This window comes from Schistocerca cancellata, chromosome 5 (assembly GCF_023864275.1).
Source record: "Schistocerca cancellata isolate TAMUIC-IGC-003103 chromosome 5, iqSchCanc2.1, whole genome shotgun sequence".
Lineage (NCBI taxonomy): Eukaryota > Metazoa > Arthropoda > Insecta > Orthoptera > Acrididae > Schistocerca > Schistocerca cancellata.
In genome coordinates this window covers 463,314,447-463,330,322 of record NC_064630.1, presented here as the reverse complement: position 1 = coordinate 463,330,322, position 15,876 = coordinate 463,314,447, and the positions used below count along the sequence as shown (strand labels likewise).

Here is a 15,876-nt window from a genome sequence, read left to right as displayed (position 1 = left end):
TGTTGAAGATAGCAGTTTCTTCCGCAGCTGACGGGTAAACAGCAGCTGAGGTAGCGCAGCTATATGACGACTGTGCACAAGACAGAAGGTGTGACCAAACTCGTGCTCCGATTGGTTGTTGCTGTGTTAGCCGTCCTGTAAATGACTAGCTGTCAGCAACATTGTTATTCTGATCCAGACATGACAACCTAATTGTAAGCAGCTCTATACACTCTCTGCCTCACCTACTGGAACAAGGAGAGCGGCATAGTAGCGCAAGTTAAAACAGTGTTGCCAGAAAAGTTCCCTAAATACGGAATGAGAATATCGACAGGTAAAAGAGATGGTATTTCAAGAATTCGAACCTATGAGAGTCGAAGCTGTTATGCAGGGTGATTCTTACTACAGTTTAAAAAAAATCCGAAGCGATTTAAATGATCCTGAAACATGTCATTTAATGTAAGACACAAGGCGGTCGCAAACGTCGGGATTTACCCCAAAAATGGATGAGGAAGTTGAACATGTGCTGTCACCAATGACGCACCTCGCAGCACTTGTAGCGGTTGGCTTTGAAGGGATGATTGAGCGATACAATCCTTGCATTCGAGCAAACGGTGCGTGTCTCTAACAGCTTTTGTAAATGTGACTGTATTAAACTTTTAAGTCAGAAAATTATTGTCCTCGGTGTAACCAAGTAAAAGCTGTTCTTATTTTGTGTTTCCTTTGTCCCCTTTTTTTTGTGTACAGACTTTATTTAGTTAAGAAAAAGTCGTCCAGTTACTGGTAACGGCGCAATTCTGAAGCTTACACTGCTTGTGGCACGATAGATTTTTGTTGTACTGTGCTTTGCGGTGTACCAGTGGAGATCGCGAGGCCAGCAAATAAAATAATGAATTTTATCTCCGTGTAAATACAGAATTGTCTGACGCAGTGAAAAAATACTGCTTGTCAGGCACAAGACTCGAACCGTGAGCTCCTCGCATGAAAGTCGCACACGTTGGTCCACAGCCACACCGACGTGAATACTTGACTGTGTTTGGGATGATCAGGTGCGACTGACGGATAAACTCAAACTTCGTGTGCGGCTAGGTACGCTATGTGGTAAAGTACCGTTTTGAAATTAAAAAACGGCGTGCTAAGATCTCAATAATTTTATATTTACATGAAAGCCTGTACCTTAATCTACTTTTCTACATAATTTACGTCAATATTGAGGCACTTGTCATAACTTTGTACCAGTTTTTGAATACCCTCCTCATAGAAGTCTGCCGCCTGACTTGTTAACCACTGCATCGACTTCGTCATCGTCTTGAAGACGCTAACCGCCCAGGTGTTTCTTCAAGTGCAGGAACAGATGGTAGTCACTGGGCGCAAGATCGGGGCTGTAAGGAGGATGATCTAGAGTGTCCTATCGAAAAGATGTGATGAGATCTTTGGTCTGATTCGCCACATGCGGACAGGCATTGTCTTGCAGCAAAACGATACCCTTGCTCAACTTCCATGGACTGCTGCTTTGATTCTGATGTGACGTAGGCCACCCATGTTTCATCGCCCGTAACAATTTGGCTTAAGAAATCATCACCGCTGTTGTGGTACCGCTCAAGGAAAGTCAATGACTGTCCAGACGTTTGGTTTTGTGCACATCCGTCAACATTTTCGGTATCCAACGCGCGCACAATTTTCGGTAATTCAAGTGCTCGGTCACAATGCCATACAAAACACTACGAGAAACATTAGGAAAGTCATCCGGCAAGGAGGAAATCGTAAAGCGTCTGTTTTCTCTCACCTTATTGTCCATTTCCTGCACCAAACTTTCATTAACGACCGAAGGACGCCCACTCCGTTGTTCACAATGCACATTTGTGCAGCCAGTTTTTAATGCTCTCACCCACTTTCTTAACATTCCGTCACACATAATGTTTTCTCCGTAAACTGCACAGATCTCACGATGAATATCGATCACTTTCAGGCCTTTAGCACTAAGAAATCTTGTAACAGCCCGTACTTCACAGTCGGCGGGACTCAAGATTATCGGAGGCATCTTAAATACTCAGTACACAACGTAAACAACACGTAATCAGACAGTAATGGCGTCAGTGTGTAGATTAAGGTACAGGCTTTCATGTAAAAATAAAATTATTGAGACATCTTAGGACGTCTTTTTTTAAATTTCAAAACGGTTCTTACTTAAAAACACGCCTCGTAATATCCTTGCCTTTGCGGTTTTATGGTATCGAATGTTGGGCCCTAATATCAGGTCAGCTACGACAAATCGAATTTTGAGAGACGAAGTTTCTCCGTTTTGCACCGATATATCCCTTACTGGAACATAAACTGGAAGGGCCATGTCGAATGCATGACTAATAACAGGAGAAGCAAAGTTGCAATACTAGATAACCAAATAGGGCAAAGAAACGTTGGACTTCCCTTAAAGAGATGGCGTGACTAAATCTAAGGTGGAGCACGGCAAAAGATCTAATCCTTGATGCTAATGAGAAGTCTCTAATTAAAATGAGCTAAACGAAATCAAGTAACGTTAATACGTGAAAGGATTTGCCACACGTAACGGTGATCGCGATTTCCTTCACCACTCAAGGTGAATGCTTAGATGGTTAGTTCGACATGTGTACTATCTTACAATCTTTGGCTAGCGCTTCAGGTGTAACGTTTCTTTTTTTCTCAGGCCTTTGCTGTCGACTAAATGTTAAATGCGAGAGCAAAGCAAACTTTGGACGGTTCACGGCAAAAGAAGATAATTTGTCTGTCGTCGGGCCGTAAGAGTGAGACTGGAAACCATCCTCGTGGTCAGTGTTCCGTGCCTTGAGCGATCTTAGGTTGTTGACAAAGCGTTTGGTGGGGGTTGCGGCTCTGTGCCGGCTTTGGCGAGGCTGCGCGCTTCTTTTCTTTTCGTTGAGTGCCTTGGGCGGCGCTCGTTCCCCCGCACGTGGCCTTTTTTCTGCTACCGCGCGGTGCAGGGGGCAATTTGATTTCGTTACAGCGCGCCCAGACACGGGAAACACCATACCGGCGGCAGCTGCCGGCGCCGTCCTCAGGGAAGTGACACAGCGGCCGTGCCCGGAGACAGAACAAACCTCCGCAACCTACTCCACGCTCCCGGCGTGTGGCCTGTTTCCTCTACCACCCACTTCACGTTCCGACGGCCGACCCGGAGTGCGCAGTAAGTGCACCAACTAAGTCACGCCGTGAGTAACTTGACTCATCCCTCCGACCGTGTTTAGATCAAATAAAATGCGTTACACAACCTTACTAACCGTCATGTTGGTGAAGTCGCCTTCACGTACACAGCTTGTGAAGCCACAGCTCGCGGAGTAATACAGTGGTACCGTTCACTCAGGACCCTACAAGTGACAGAGTATTCAATATGACGTCATCTGACATGATTCGGGCGAGTGTTAAAGGTATGGTTCATGTTATGGCATAAGAGCTGAGTCTAAATGATAATGGCAAACCAACCGACTAACAATCGACCTGAATATAATATCACCAGACGTACTACACTTCCAAAAATTTTTGAATTTTGTTGTAATCTTTGATGAAGGCATTTCGTATTTTTCTGATGTTTGCTCTCAGGCAACTTGTCAAGCTCCATGGTTCCATATTCATTTATTTATTCATCCAAAAATCGTTTCAGACTGTGGGATACATCCTCCATTCATCAATATTGGCTATCAACACACACACACACACACACACACACGAGCGCGCGCGCGCTCTTGCTACGACAGAAATGTTAACCGTAATATCAGATCGGTTTCGTAAAGTTCCAGGAACCTGCAAAATTCTTTTCAGTGCGATAGTGAAAAGACACTCTGAAATCGCAAAGATTACAGCAGAAGTTACCCCCCAAAACTGGGACAGAATGCTGATGTATCAAAATATGGCCACCAGGTACAGTCGAAATGTGTTGTTCAGTAGTAAGGCAAGGCTTATGGCGTAACTAAGAACCGACTGTATCTTTATACTTGCAGGGCAGTGTCACCACTACATTGACACTGCCGAAAACTTAAAATGTTCACACGTGCAACTGCAGTGCCTATTGCAGTATGCCATGAGCATTGACGTCACTTTAGTTGTGGGTGTGCACGCGGCTTAACTGGAACTTGTACAGTACAGCGACACAGTAGTTTTGTTAAGTCCAGTAAACGTGGCTTCATCAGGACAACGCTCCCGCTCATGGAGCCAACTCGTCCATGATTTTCTTTGATCATTGTTTTTGTGGACAAGTGACGTGGAAAGAGTAGTAACCCAGTCAACTCGTTTATTCCCCACCTGCCTTCTTCTTGTGAGGATGCTGCTTACAAAACTCACTTTCACACTATTCCCAAATAGCATAAAGAAACTGGACGATGTATTGTTGCATGCAATCCCTCGATGTGTGTTTAAAAAGTTGCAGCGTCGTATTCTGTTGTGTGAATCGCGTAATGCAGGCTGTTTTCGGCAACTTTACCTTGTCATTTTTCCACTAGGTGGCGCTACTTATTAAACGCCCTGTACAAAGAGCTAGATGATGCTGTGAAATCCGACGTGTATTCGGAAGAGCGTTTTGTTGTACCAGACCCTCCTTAAACCATCTTGGTTCCGAAGTTAACTGGATATTTACGTAAGCGTGACAACAATCTCAGCGCACTTTTATAATTTCTAAACGCACCCATATGTAGTAATATTCCCTCTTTGTGGAATTCTTCAATATCAAATTATCTTCACGTCGTAAAAACACACTTTCTCAGTCTCACAGAGTTACAGGTCTGTATTGATTCGAATCTCATTATGCACAAGCAAGACTGGATAGGATCAACGATATGCAGCTGCTTTTTTTAAACGTTGGGAAGCGACGCTCTTCTACTGTTAGTTAGCTTTCCTTTCGTCTTTGGTTTTATCAGCCATTTGAAATTTATTCGTATTAGTAAAACTGCTTTGCCATTTCCGTCAGAATTCGAACATAAAATTAAAATTGTCTTTCTGTTTGTCGAAATAAGTCACAGTACACTTTAATTAACAATATACTTCATATAAATAGAAGTAATTACATTCTTACGTAAAACTTTTATAATATAATCGATCGACTTTGTAAAGAGACCTGTAGTAAAAAATGTAGAGGAACGATAGCCTATCACCGACCCTGTGGGTTGGCTGTATGGTCCGCATGGCCTGTCGTCACGCAATGCCTATCCTACCCTTAAGGAAACGAGGGTGGCCTCCGGACTGCAGGGCGTAGGAAAAAGTTCAGACGCGAGAGCTCATCTAAAGGTGGGTAAAAGCAGTACTCACAGTTCGATCACAAGCACTCGTGTCAGACCAACGTAGGTAGCCGTCCTCCATCAAAGATTGCACTCGTCGAAGAACTACGGAAAAGTTCACCAGACGAAAGCTGCGGGGAAGCTCTGAAGGAAGAATTGACAAAATCGGAGTGACCTATATTTATTTATTTACCTGCAGTCATTGATATGGTATGGTTCATGGATCCGGCATCTCACCCTGCTAGGGGGGGGGGGGGGGCAGGATGTTCATTGCTGGACGTTTACCTACTACTGTGATCGATCCACGTGATGCCCGCTGACAGAGGGGTGAGGGAAGGGCTAAGTGGAAAGTGCCCTGTACGCGTTTGCAAGGCATGTGCAAGACGTAATGACAAATGTCACTCGTGTCACTGTTGGTTTGGGGAAGTGGGCAGTGGTGTTCGTTCAGGCTGTACCGTCGACGCCAGCTGAAACTTTTTAAATTGTTTCTTACCTCATTTTGCTTAGAGTAACCATACTCATTATACACTGAAGATCCAAAGAAACTGGTACACGTGCCTAATTTTTAGCACTCTGGACTGGCATTCGGGAGGATGACGCTTCAATCCCGTGTCCGGCCATCCTGATTTAGGTTTTCCGTGATTTCCCATATCACTCCAACTGCACACACCCCACAGAATCAACACCGGATTGAACAGCCCCTGCGGATATGCAGGGTCCATGGATTCATGTGGCTGTTTCCATACATGTGCACGTCCATCCGCTCGGTACAATTTCAAACGAGATTTGTCCGACCATGCAACATGTTTCCAGGCATCAATAGTCCAATGTCGGCGTTGACAGGCCAAGGCGAGGTGTAAAGCTTGTGTCATACAAGCTTGTGTCGTACAGTCGTCAAGGGGACACGACTGGGCTTTCGGCTCCGAAAGCACTTACCGATGATGTTTCATTGAATGGTTCGCACGCTGACAATAGTTGATGGCCCGCATTGAAATCTGTTGCGATATGCAGAAGGGTTGCACTTCTGTCCCGTTGAACGATTCTCTCCAATCGTCGTTGGTCCCGTCCTTCCAGGATCGTTTTCCAGCAGCAGCTATGTCGGAGATTTGATGTTTTACCGGATTCCTGATATTCACGGTCCACTCGTGAAACTGTCGTACGGGAAAATCCCCATTTCATCGCTATCTAGGCGATGCTGTGCCCCTTGGTTCGTGCGCCGATTATAACATCACGTACAAAGTCACGTTAATCTTGATATTCTGCCATTTTAGCAGCAGTAACCGATCTAACAACTGCGCCAAGACACTTGCTGTCTTATATAGGCTTTACCGACCGTAGCGTCGTATTCTGCCTGTTTACAGATCTCTGTATTTGAATACGCTTGCCTATACCAGTTTCTTTGGCGCTTCAGTGTATTGTTGCAATAACTCACGATAATAACTGTTGCCCTTATAAATTATACACTTGCGAGAGTGCTAAAATAACATCAAGAGATTACAGAAAATGGTTAGAAAAAATAGCAAATCAACGTTGAAAACTTTGCTATTAATCAAAACTGTTAAATTTTTTTGGTCAAGAAATTTTCCGGGTCGACAGCAGTGACTCCTGGCCTACGGAAAGTAATAGTAGTTCAGTTTCACATGCTTCTGCCGCATATATATCGCTGCTTGTTGTGAATGTGAAAGAAATATTTCCTGCGGTGTACGACTAGCAATTAGCGAAGATAAAGAGAGCAACTTTTCCTCGTTTTACGACCAGCGACAGAGCAAACAATTTTAATGCTGATTTTTTTTTTCTGAGCTTCTAAATGTACTGATAAAATTGTGTGTTTCTAAATTCACAAAGTGGAGGAAAAAATAAACTAATTTTACGTTGTTTGTGCACTTACTTGCATTTTAACTTTCACAGATAGTACCATATGTAGTAAAAACATTACGCTTCTGATAAGGAAGGTATCGTGGCATGACCGTTGAAAGGCACATACAGCAAAAAATGAGCGCCGTTGCACAGTTTTTCATTGTTTTTTCTGTTTTGCCTAACGGAAACATAAAAAATTATTGAAAATATGAAAAGATACGAGCATAGGCTGGCTACTGAGCTTGTCAAAATATTTGAGAAATTGAGATTCTGGGATACAGCGTGTAATGTGTAAGAAACTCAGTGGAAAAGCTTTTGTTTGTCCCATTTGCAGTATTTCTTTCTCATAGTGAGCCTCAAACAACTCGCGTGAAGGCAGAAAGATTCTGCTGCATAATTTTGAGTTGGCGTGACAACTTCACAAAAGTACCATCATACAACAGCGGTGCCACTTTGTGATTTAATAATACAGTGTGTCGGCCCAAGTTAATGTATTTTCATGACCGTGTCCCTAGGGTCCGACTGCCTCGCGAATGTACTGTTTCCGACGCTGAATTATTTCTCTTAGTCCCTTTCACTCTCTAGAACGATTGCACCCAGTTGATGAAGTAATCCAGGACGTCTAGGACGCCCCCCTCCAGTTGCAACAGCTGGGGAAGGGAGTGTCTTTCTGCTGGGTACCTGGACACATGGGCATTGCGGGGAACGAAAGGACGGATGTAGCGGCCAAGGAGGCGTGTTCTGATCCTCAGTTATTTCAGTGTGCCATCCCCCTGCATGCTATTGCTTCGGTATTGAAGTACGGAGTCTTGCGTCGGTGGGAGGATGAGTGGTTGGAAGTGACGGAAAATAAGCTCCGTTTAGTAAAGCCCACAACCCGGACGTGGCGTACCTCGTTCCAGCCACGTCGACGGGAAGAGATCCTCCTCATTAGTCTTCGCATAGACCACAGCCCTATGACCCATGGATTCTTGCTGCGGCGAGAGAATCCTCCAATGTGTGGTGCTTGTGGCTTACAGATCACCGTGCGCCACATTTTATCAGACTTTTATTTTCCGACCAGATGGCAGCGGCAGTCTTGCCGACAGATCTGCACCCTATTTTAAGCAAAGTTCAGACGAATTCGGGGAGTTTGAAACTCGTGTGATTTGCCCAACTTGTTTCCTAAAATTATGGGTTGATATTCTGAACGTGTTAACATTAATCCCTTGTACAGAACATTTCACACATTCTCCGTTGTCTTGAGACGAGTGAGATGAGTGATAGTGTGGGTTAACGTGAGTGAGATGGGAGTGAAAGAGTGTCACTTTATAGGATTCCTCCTCACTGTGTGACATCAATTATTTTAGTCAGTTTCTTCACATTCGTTTCTTTCAGCATGTGTAAGGGCGCTTATAATAGCTGTGTTGAAGGCTCGTAAGTGCTCCTCCCCCCCCCCCCCCCCAAAAAAAAGCACATACACACTCGAGTCTGTGTAATTCTTCAGTGTTGACCATACGGGAATTGAGGGGAGGGGTGGGGGGGGGTGTTACGGCAGAGATGTGGTCATGCGTGTTTCTTGTATGGCGTGAGGCCGCTGTGCGTGATGCCAAAGACTGCGCAGTGCTCGTTACTCGTAAATACAACTTTACTCTGGCAAGAAAGTTGCTCGTTAACGACTTCTGCGAGCCAACTGTTCGGCGTCGAGGCAGTCGTGGCCACTTGTTCTATTCTCTTAATAAACCAAGATTGTATGCGAGATTGTGCCTGTAAGCAAGCAACGAAAAGCTGTTAATCTTGGTAGTGTGGAAGGAGTTAGAGGACACTTGACGTGGTGTTCACAGTTCCAGAGTAGAGCTGTGACCGAACGCTCTTGTACTGGACTTTAAAAAAGAATGATGACCAAATTCTACTGGGAAATGGTGACATGAAATTATGAACGGTTTGCTATTAGCGTAGGCTTCGGTGGGTATACTGGAAAAGACGCCACTGGATCATGCGCTGGTGGGCGTTCTGCATAGCTTTACATATAGTACGTTACGTTGCAAGGAAAATTTAACACGAGCAAGGATGTGCTAGGCCGAAGTCTGCTGCAGTGATGCAAAGCGAAGGTAGTTGACCTCGAAGTGATTAGAGAAGGAACCTTTGTTGAAAAATGAGACTAAGAAATCGATAGTGACCTGTTCGAGCTCTCCATCGTTAAACTAAAGCTTTGTTTGATTCTCAGAGCACTAGGCGAAATGTCTTATTGGATACAGTGTCCATTACTTCCACCTCTTTGCTAATTACAGCGAACGATTTAACCGGAACTAGAACCATTTAGATAATACGCAAAGCACTAAATGAGACCAGTGTCATGTTTGGTAACAGATGTAAGGAACCGACTACTTCATGTGCGTTTCGTGTGTGACTGTAATCGAGCTGCAATCCTCCAGTGACTCAAATGTATTGCAGTGGCACAATGTATTTCCTCAAACGTTGCAAGAATAGAGTGCCTCAGTGTTGCTGGAGTTTTACTTCGTGGTTTCTGAGTTTCTCACGTGCAGTTTAAACTACTGCTGCAGGATTTAGTTCGGAGACTTGTTTGATACAGCCGTACATCCATTTGAACCTGCATACTGTATTCAAGCCTTGTTAGGGCTCTACAGTTTTACTCCCCCCCTCTCCCATCCCAAATTAACTATCCCTTGTTTTAGACAAATTCCGGAATCAAGTTGTGAAACAACCATTCTGTACGTCTTCATACTCCACGAAGTCATCTAATCACGAGCTTATCTCAATATTATACCCGCGATTATAATAAACTGTTCATTGGCCTTCAATACTGATCGGATGATCTGTTCTACGTTAGCATAGCTGTAATGCCTACCGCACAAAATGCTCTCTCTCTCTCTCTCTCTCTCTCTCTCTCTCTCTCTCTCTCTCTCTCTCTCTCTCTGTGTGTGTGTGTGTGTGTGTGTGTGTGTGTGTGTGTGTGTGTGTTTAAAAGAGAACCTTTTCTTTTATTGCACAGTAAATTTTTACTCGGTACATCATGTACTCTTTAAATAATTTAAATATTTGTTTATGATCTACTAATGTAGTTTTCTCTTTTATTGCAGGTAAGCCATTTCCCCATCGACGCCATTAATATTGCAGTAAGTTAAAGATAGCCTTTATTTTTGCCTAAATGCTACATTTCATGCAGTCCTTTGTGGCTGAAGACATACAACACGTAAGATACGAAAAAAGTGAGAACCAAGTGATCTGTACTGAAGCAGTAACTGCGATACAATGGCTGCAGTACACTTTTAAGCGCTCACCATTTAGAGTTATGTTGAAAATTCTCTCCGTGTTAAGGGTTGCGTTGCTGAATCCGGGAAATATTGAGCCTTGCCAATCCCTCGTCGTGCATCATCATCCAAGTAATTCAACTGTCGTAACAAAACAGTAAGATGACAAGTCCTGGCATAGTGATATGCACATATACAGACCGTGATAGTATCGCGTACATAAGTTATAAAGGGGCAGTGTTCAAAAATGGTTCAAATGGCTCTGTGCACTATGGGACTTAACTGCTGTGGCCATCAGTCCCCTAGAACTTAGGACTACTTAAACCTAACTAACCTAAGGACATCACACACATCCATGCCCGAGGCAGGATTCGAACCTGCGACCGTAGCGATCGCGCGGTTCCAGACTGTAGCGCCTAGAATCGCTCGGCCACTCCGGCCGGCTAAAGGGGCAGTGTATTGAGGGAGCTGTCGTTTGAACTCAGGGGATTCATGTGAAAAGTTTACAGCGCACGACGAAAATTAACAAACTCTGAACACGGAATGGTAGTTGGAGCTAGACGCATGGGACATTCCTTTCGGGAATCATTAGGAAATTCAACGTCGCGAGTTACACACTGTCAAGAGTGTGCCGAGATAACCAAATTTCGAGCATTGCCTCTCACCACGGACGACGTAGTGGCCGACGGCCATCACTTAACGACCAAGAGCAGCAGAATTTGCGTGGAGTTGTTAGTGCTAACAGACGTGAAATAACCGCAGAAATCGATGTGGGACGTAAGACGAATGTATCCGTCGGGAGAGGGTGGCGAAATATAGCGTTAGTGGGCTGTGGCAGCAGACGAACGACACGAATGCTTTTGCTAAAAGCACGAGATCGCCTGCAACGTGTGTCTTGGGCTCGTGACCATATCGGTTGGACCCTAGACGACTTGAAAACCGTGCCCTGGCCAAATGAGTCCCGCCGATTTCAGTTAATGAGAGGTGATGGTAGTTGGTTTCAAAAACATTCTAGGCATTTGGAGCGAATTATTTGGTCACCCAGATCCCATCTAACATTTCTGGGACATAATCGAGGTACCAGTTCGTCCTCAAAATTCTGCACCGGCAACAGTTTAGCAATTATGGACTGCTGTGAGGGCAGCATGGCTCAATATTTCTGCAGGGGATTTCGAACGATTTTTACAGTCCGTGCTACGTCGAATTGCTGCACGACGCCGGGCAAGAAGAGATCCGACACGATATTAACAGGTACCCCATGACTTTCGTTACCATAGTGTACGTTTGATAAAGCCTCACGCAGAAACGCTGTTTTCGTACGGGTTGATGCTGGGTATCTATTTGAGCTAGGAACACGGAGTAAAGTTTTTGGCTTAGCCCGGACCAGCGGCCCGGTTCCCAGGAAAATTGTGCGAATCGATCAATTCTCTCTCTCTCTCTCTCTCTCTCTCTCTCTCTCTCTTTTTCTGCGCGCGCGCGCGGGTGTGTGTGTGTGTGTGTGTGTGTGTGTGTGTGTGTGTGTGTGTGTTTTACTGTATCTAGATAAAGCTCAGAAATGTAAAAATGGGGAACATGACAGAATTCCATGAAATACATGTTAGTAGACTTGATTAATACAAAAATGTAACTTTTATATGCTCATGCACCATATTTTTCTGGGCGAAAAATAGCTTAACAAAAAGGGGAAATGAGGATTAGAAATCGAATAAGAGAAGTCTCTATAGTAGAGTCGGCGAAAGATGATCCCCGATAGTGGCACTGGGGTAATGTATAACGCTTTTGTATTCGTCTCTGAAGCAACGCCTCAATTTTTTTCGGCTAATAAAGACGACTATTGTTTTCGCATGCAACCGTTTTAGCTTCACAGTTGAGAAGCTAGCAACAGCGCTGTCAAGTATCGGGGGTCTTCTTTCGACGAGCCTACCAAAGACGTTCTTACTGCTAGTCCGTTGTTATTTTTTAAAGTAAGTGTTTCAAAACCAATGTAATGTTCCGAACAATGAGACTATCGTTTCTGGAAATCATTTTTGGCCCGATAATGCAAAGTATCACAGCCGCATCGACAAATATTCTCTTTGCTCTCACGTTTCCAGAGAGAAACAACTGATCCTAAGAAGTGTTTTAGACATTCACGTGACAGCGTGATATGAATATCAAAGAGATCATCGATACCACGAGTGATACAAATGAAACTTTCGATCTGCAGCGCTGTTTCCCTGTCAGATTAAAACGGTATGCATTATCGGGACACACTCTTCTAGAATAGTGCTCGTACCGATGATCTAACTAACTACGAGTTCTATCTCACAGAACTGGCATTTCTCTGCAGTATGCTTTCTTCCAAGCGTGTGGTCTTAAAAGGTTTACAAAAGAGCTTCTGTGACGCTTGAAGATTGGAAGAGGTTCTGAGGGAAGTAAAGCTTGGAGTCGTGTCTAGATAGCTCAGTCGGATATGAGCATCTCCTGCGAAAGGGTTTGTTCCAGGTTCAAGCCCTGGTCCGGCACACATTTCTAATCAGCCAGGAAGTTTGAGCATTGCTTATTAGCTAGGCTAACTAGATTCGTGTCCGACAAATAAACATTTTCTGTGCGAGGTTTATTTTGTCCACCCTGTAGTGCCCAGGTGCGAGGTATGCGCGCACGCTGACCCGTTGGTAAAGTTAGGTAAAGCGAACGTACAACTGCGAACGACTGTTCTCTCAGGTGTAAACACTAGAAGCGCGCGAGGAAATGGTGTTCGGTTGTGATGTGTTCGCATTCGCGTTTGTTCCGCTGGTGGCGGTCTCCCAGTGAACCATCGGAGGAAGTTCGCGTCCTCTCCGCTTAAGGTAGCAATACAGAAAGCTTTCTTCTACTGTCTTGTCTACTTCTGCTTTTGTTGTTGTTGTTGTTGTTGTTACGAGTGGCGTGTGCGATGAACTGTTCTGTAGAGAATGTAATGTTGGTGACAGAAGACTATAGGTATCATATGTCCTATCGGGAGACCAACAGCACAGATACCGAAAATATCTGTTACATATTTGTTTTTGGAAGGGGTGCAACTTGAGCAAAGCAATTTTTTTTTCTTTTCTTCTATTACCCAGACAGGTTTCGGTAAGTTTGAGAATGGTCCGATGGCTTTAGTTTCATTCTATTAAACGGGAAAAAGGCACTTTACTACCTCTACACACAAAAATTCGAGTTTTTAAGAACGGTCTTAAAAATTTTGAAACAATCAGTTTTGTTTGTGTAACTTCTTACATCATTCTGTGGTTTCCCAGTTTTTTATGTTTTGCATTACACTTGTTTTACTCTCACAGTCTATCATCTGCAACCATATAGAACTTAAAGTAGAACAGTTATTTACCTCGAAATTTTATGACTGGGAAACAAGTGTCGTGTGTGTGTGTGTGTGTGTGTGTGTGTGTGTGTGTTAATAATTCTTTGGGTTGGTGCTCTCTGATAATTCTTTGATAGCAGAGAACAGGGTTCCGCTGCAGAGAGCTGTAATTCTTTTTTATTACTTGTTTCCCTTCACTATGCCATTTTGTATTTGATGGTTTTCTTCAGTTATTAGTTTTTGTGGGGGGGGGGGGGCTGTTGCTGCACTTCAGAATTTTTTATCTTGGTGGTGACATCTATTATGCTAGTAAAGGAAGTGTACGTAAGGCGTGGTATCTGTAGTTACGCTGCTGATGTATCAATATTATATTGGAGATTTTTCATGGTAAATAAAAATGGACCAGGATATCTGCCCTTTTACAAATTTTATACCAGATTTTACAAAGTAGTGTGTATGTGACAGGACTGACGGAGTATATAGAAAAAGTTCAAAGAAAGGCAGCACGTTTTGTATTATCGCGAAATATGGGAGAGTGTGTCACAGAAATGACACAGGATTTGGGCTGGACATCATTAAAGGAAAGGCTTTTTTCTTTGAGACGGAATCTTATCACGAAATTCCAATCACCAACTTTCTCCTCCGAATGCGAAAATTTTTGTTGACACCGACCTACATGGGGAGAAACTATCACCACGATGAAATAAAGGAAATGAGAGCTCGTACGGAAAGTTATAGATGTTCGTTCTTTCCGCACGCTATACAAGATTGGAATAATAGAGAATTGTGAAGGTGGTTCGATGAACCCTCTGCCAGACACTTAAATGTGATTTGCAGAATATCCATGTAGATGTAAATTATTGCTGTCCCACGCTATTTTTAATACTTAGTCAGAAACAGTGCACATGCTATGTAACATAATCCTGTCTGAATATCAGAGTTCTGCATTGTGGCTCTAGCTATTGTGTTCTATCCTGTATGCCGATTATTAGCGCCGAAAAACAATAACGTGGTGTTCGTTATCTCGCGTTCTCTTCCGCTTCCTTTAGCGTTAACACTTTACAGTTAGAAGCGAATGTAGTGAACAGTGACTGCATTGTCTGGTAATGCACATTCGCCTGCCCTCCGCTTCCATTCGCTCCGGTGTGAACGGGACTTAATACGTATTTAGAACCCAGGGAAGCTTGTCATCTGAACGTATCGTCAGATCGCCTGGTGTGCGTCTTAGCGTGGCTGGTTGGGCCGTGGGACCCCCGCAAGTCGGCTGCTGCCGTATCAGCGGGTCGGTGGCTGGCGGCGGGGTCCGGCGCCTCCGTGGAGCCGCATCCATCGCACCTGTCACGCTTTAACGACGCCCATTCCTCCCCGTAACGAGGATAGCATTACACCGGCGCCTGCGCCACAGGAAATTTTCTGACAGTCTGGCCGGCGTTATTTGTCACGTAGCAAACATCACGTCACATTACCTTCCTTTCCTCCGGAATGCTGTTTGGCCGATAACGTATTAAAGGCCCCCATGTTCCCGTTCTGCTCTCTGCCAGCCACACTGTGCATCTTCATCTGCATCTACGTAGGTACTCCGCAAGCCAGCTTATAGTGTGTGAGGAGGGCACTTCGTGCACCGTGTACGTCTGTCGCTTCCCTCATTTCCTGTTTCACTCGTGAATTACTTCCGCGAAGACAGACTGCTGGCAAGCCTTTGTGTGACCTCGAATCTCTAATTTGTATCTCCATGGTCTGTTCGCGAGATATACGTACGAGGAAGTAATGTATTGGTTGACGCATCTGGGAATGTACGCTCTCCGAATTTTAATAGTACAGCGCACCGTAACGCAGAACCCCTCTCTTACAGCGTCTGCCACTAGAGTTAGCGGAACGCCTCTGTGATGCTATCGCCCTTTCTAAATTAACCTCTACGAAGGCTCGCTGCTGTTCTCTGAATCGTCTTTTATTTCCTCTGGCAATCCTATTTGATAAGGATCCCAGACTGGCGAGCAGTTGAAGCATTGGTCTAACGAGTGTTTCGTTAGCGACTTCCTTTGTTTGTGGTCTAGACGTCTGAGGATTATTCCAGTGAATCTAAATCTGGCAGATGATTTTCTAGTACTGGGTCTGTGTGGCCTTATCACTTCAGATCACTCCGAAAACATACTTCCAAGTATTAAATGAATGTGGCTGCCTCCAGGGAGTTGCTGTTCTATATACAGGAACC

The 15,876-nt window shown here is 44.3% G+C and overlaps 1 protein-coding gene across 1 annotated transcript in view; it reads left to right on the top strand.

Moving 5' to 3' along the window:
- Window positions 1–15,876, top strand: part of LOC126187505 (max dimerization protein 1-like) — a 687,089-nt gene that overhangs the window by 312,869 nt on the left and 358,344 nt on the right. The gene's annotated exons all lie outside the window — the stretch shown is intronic.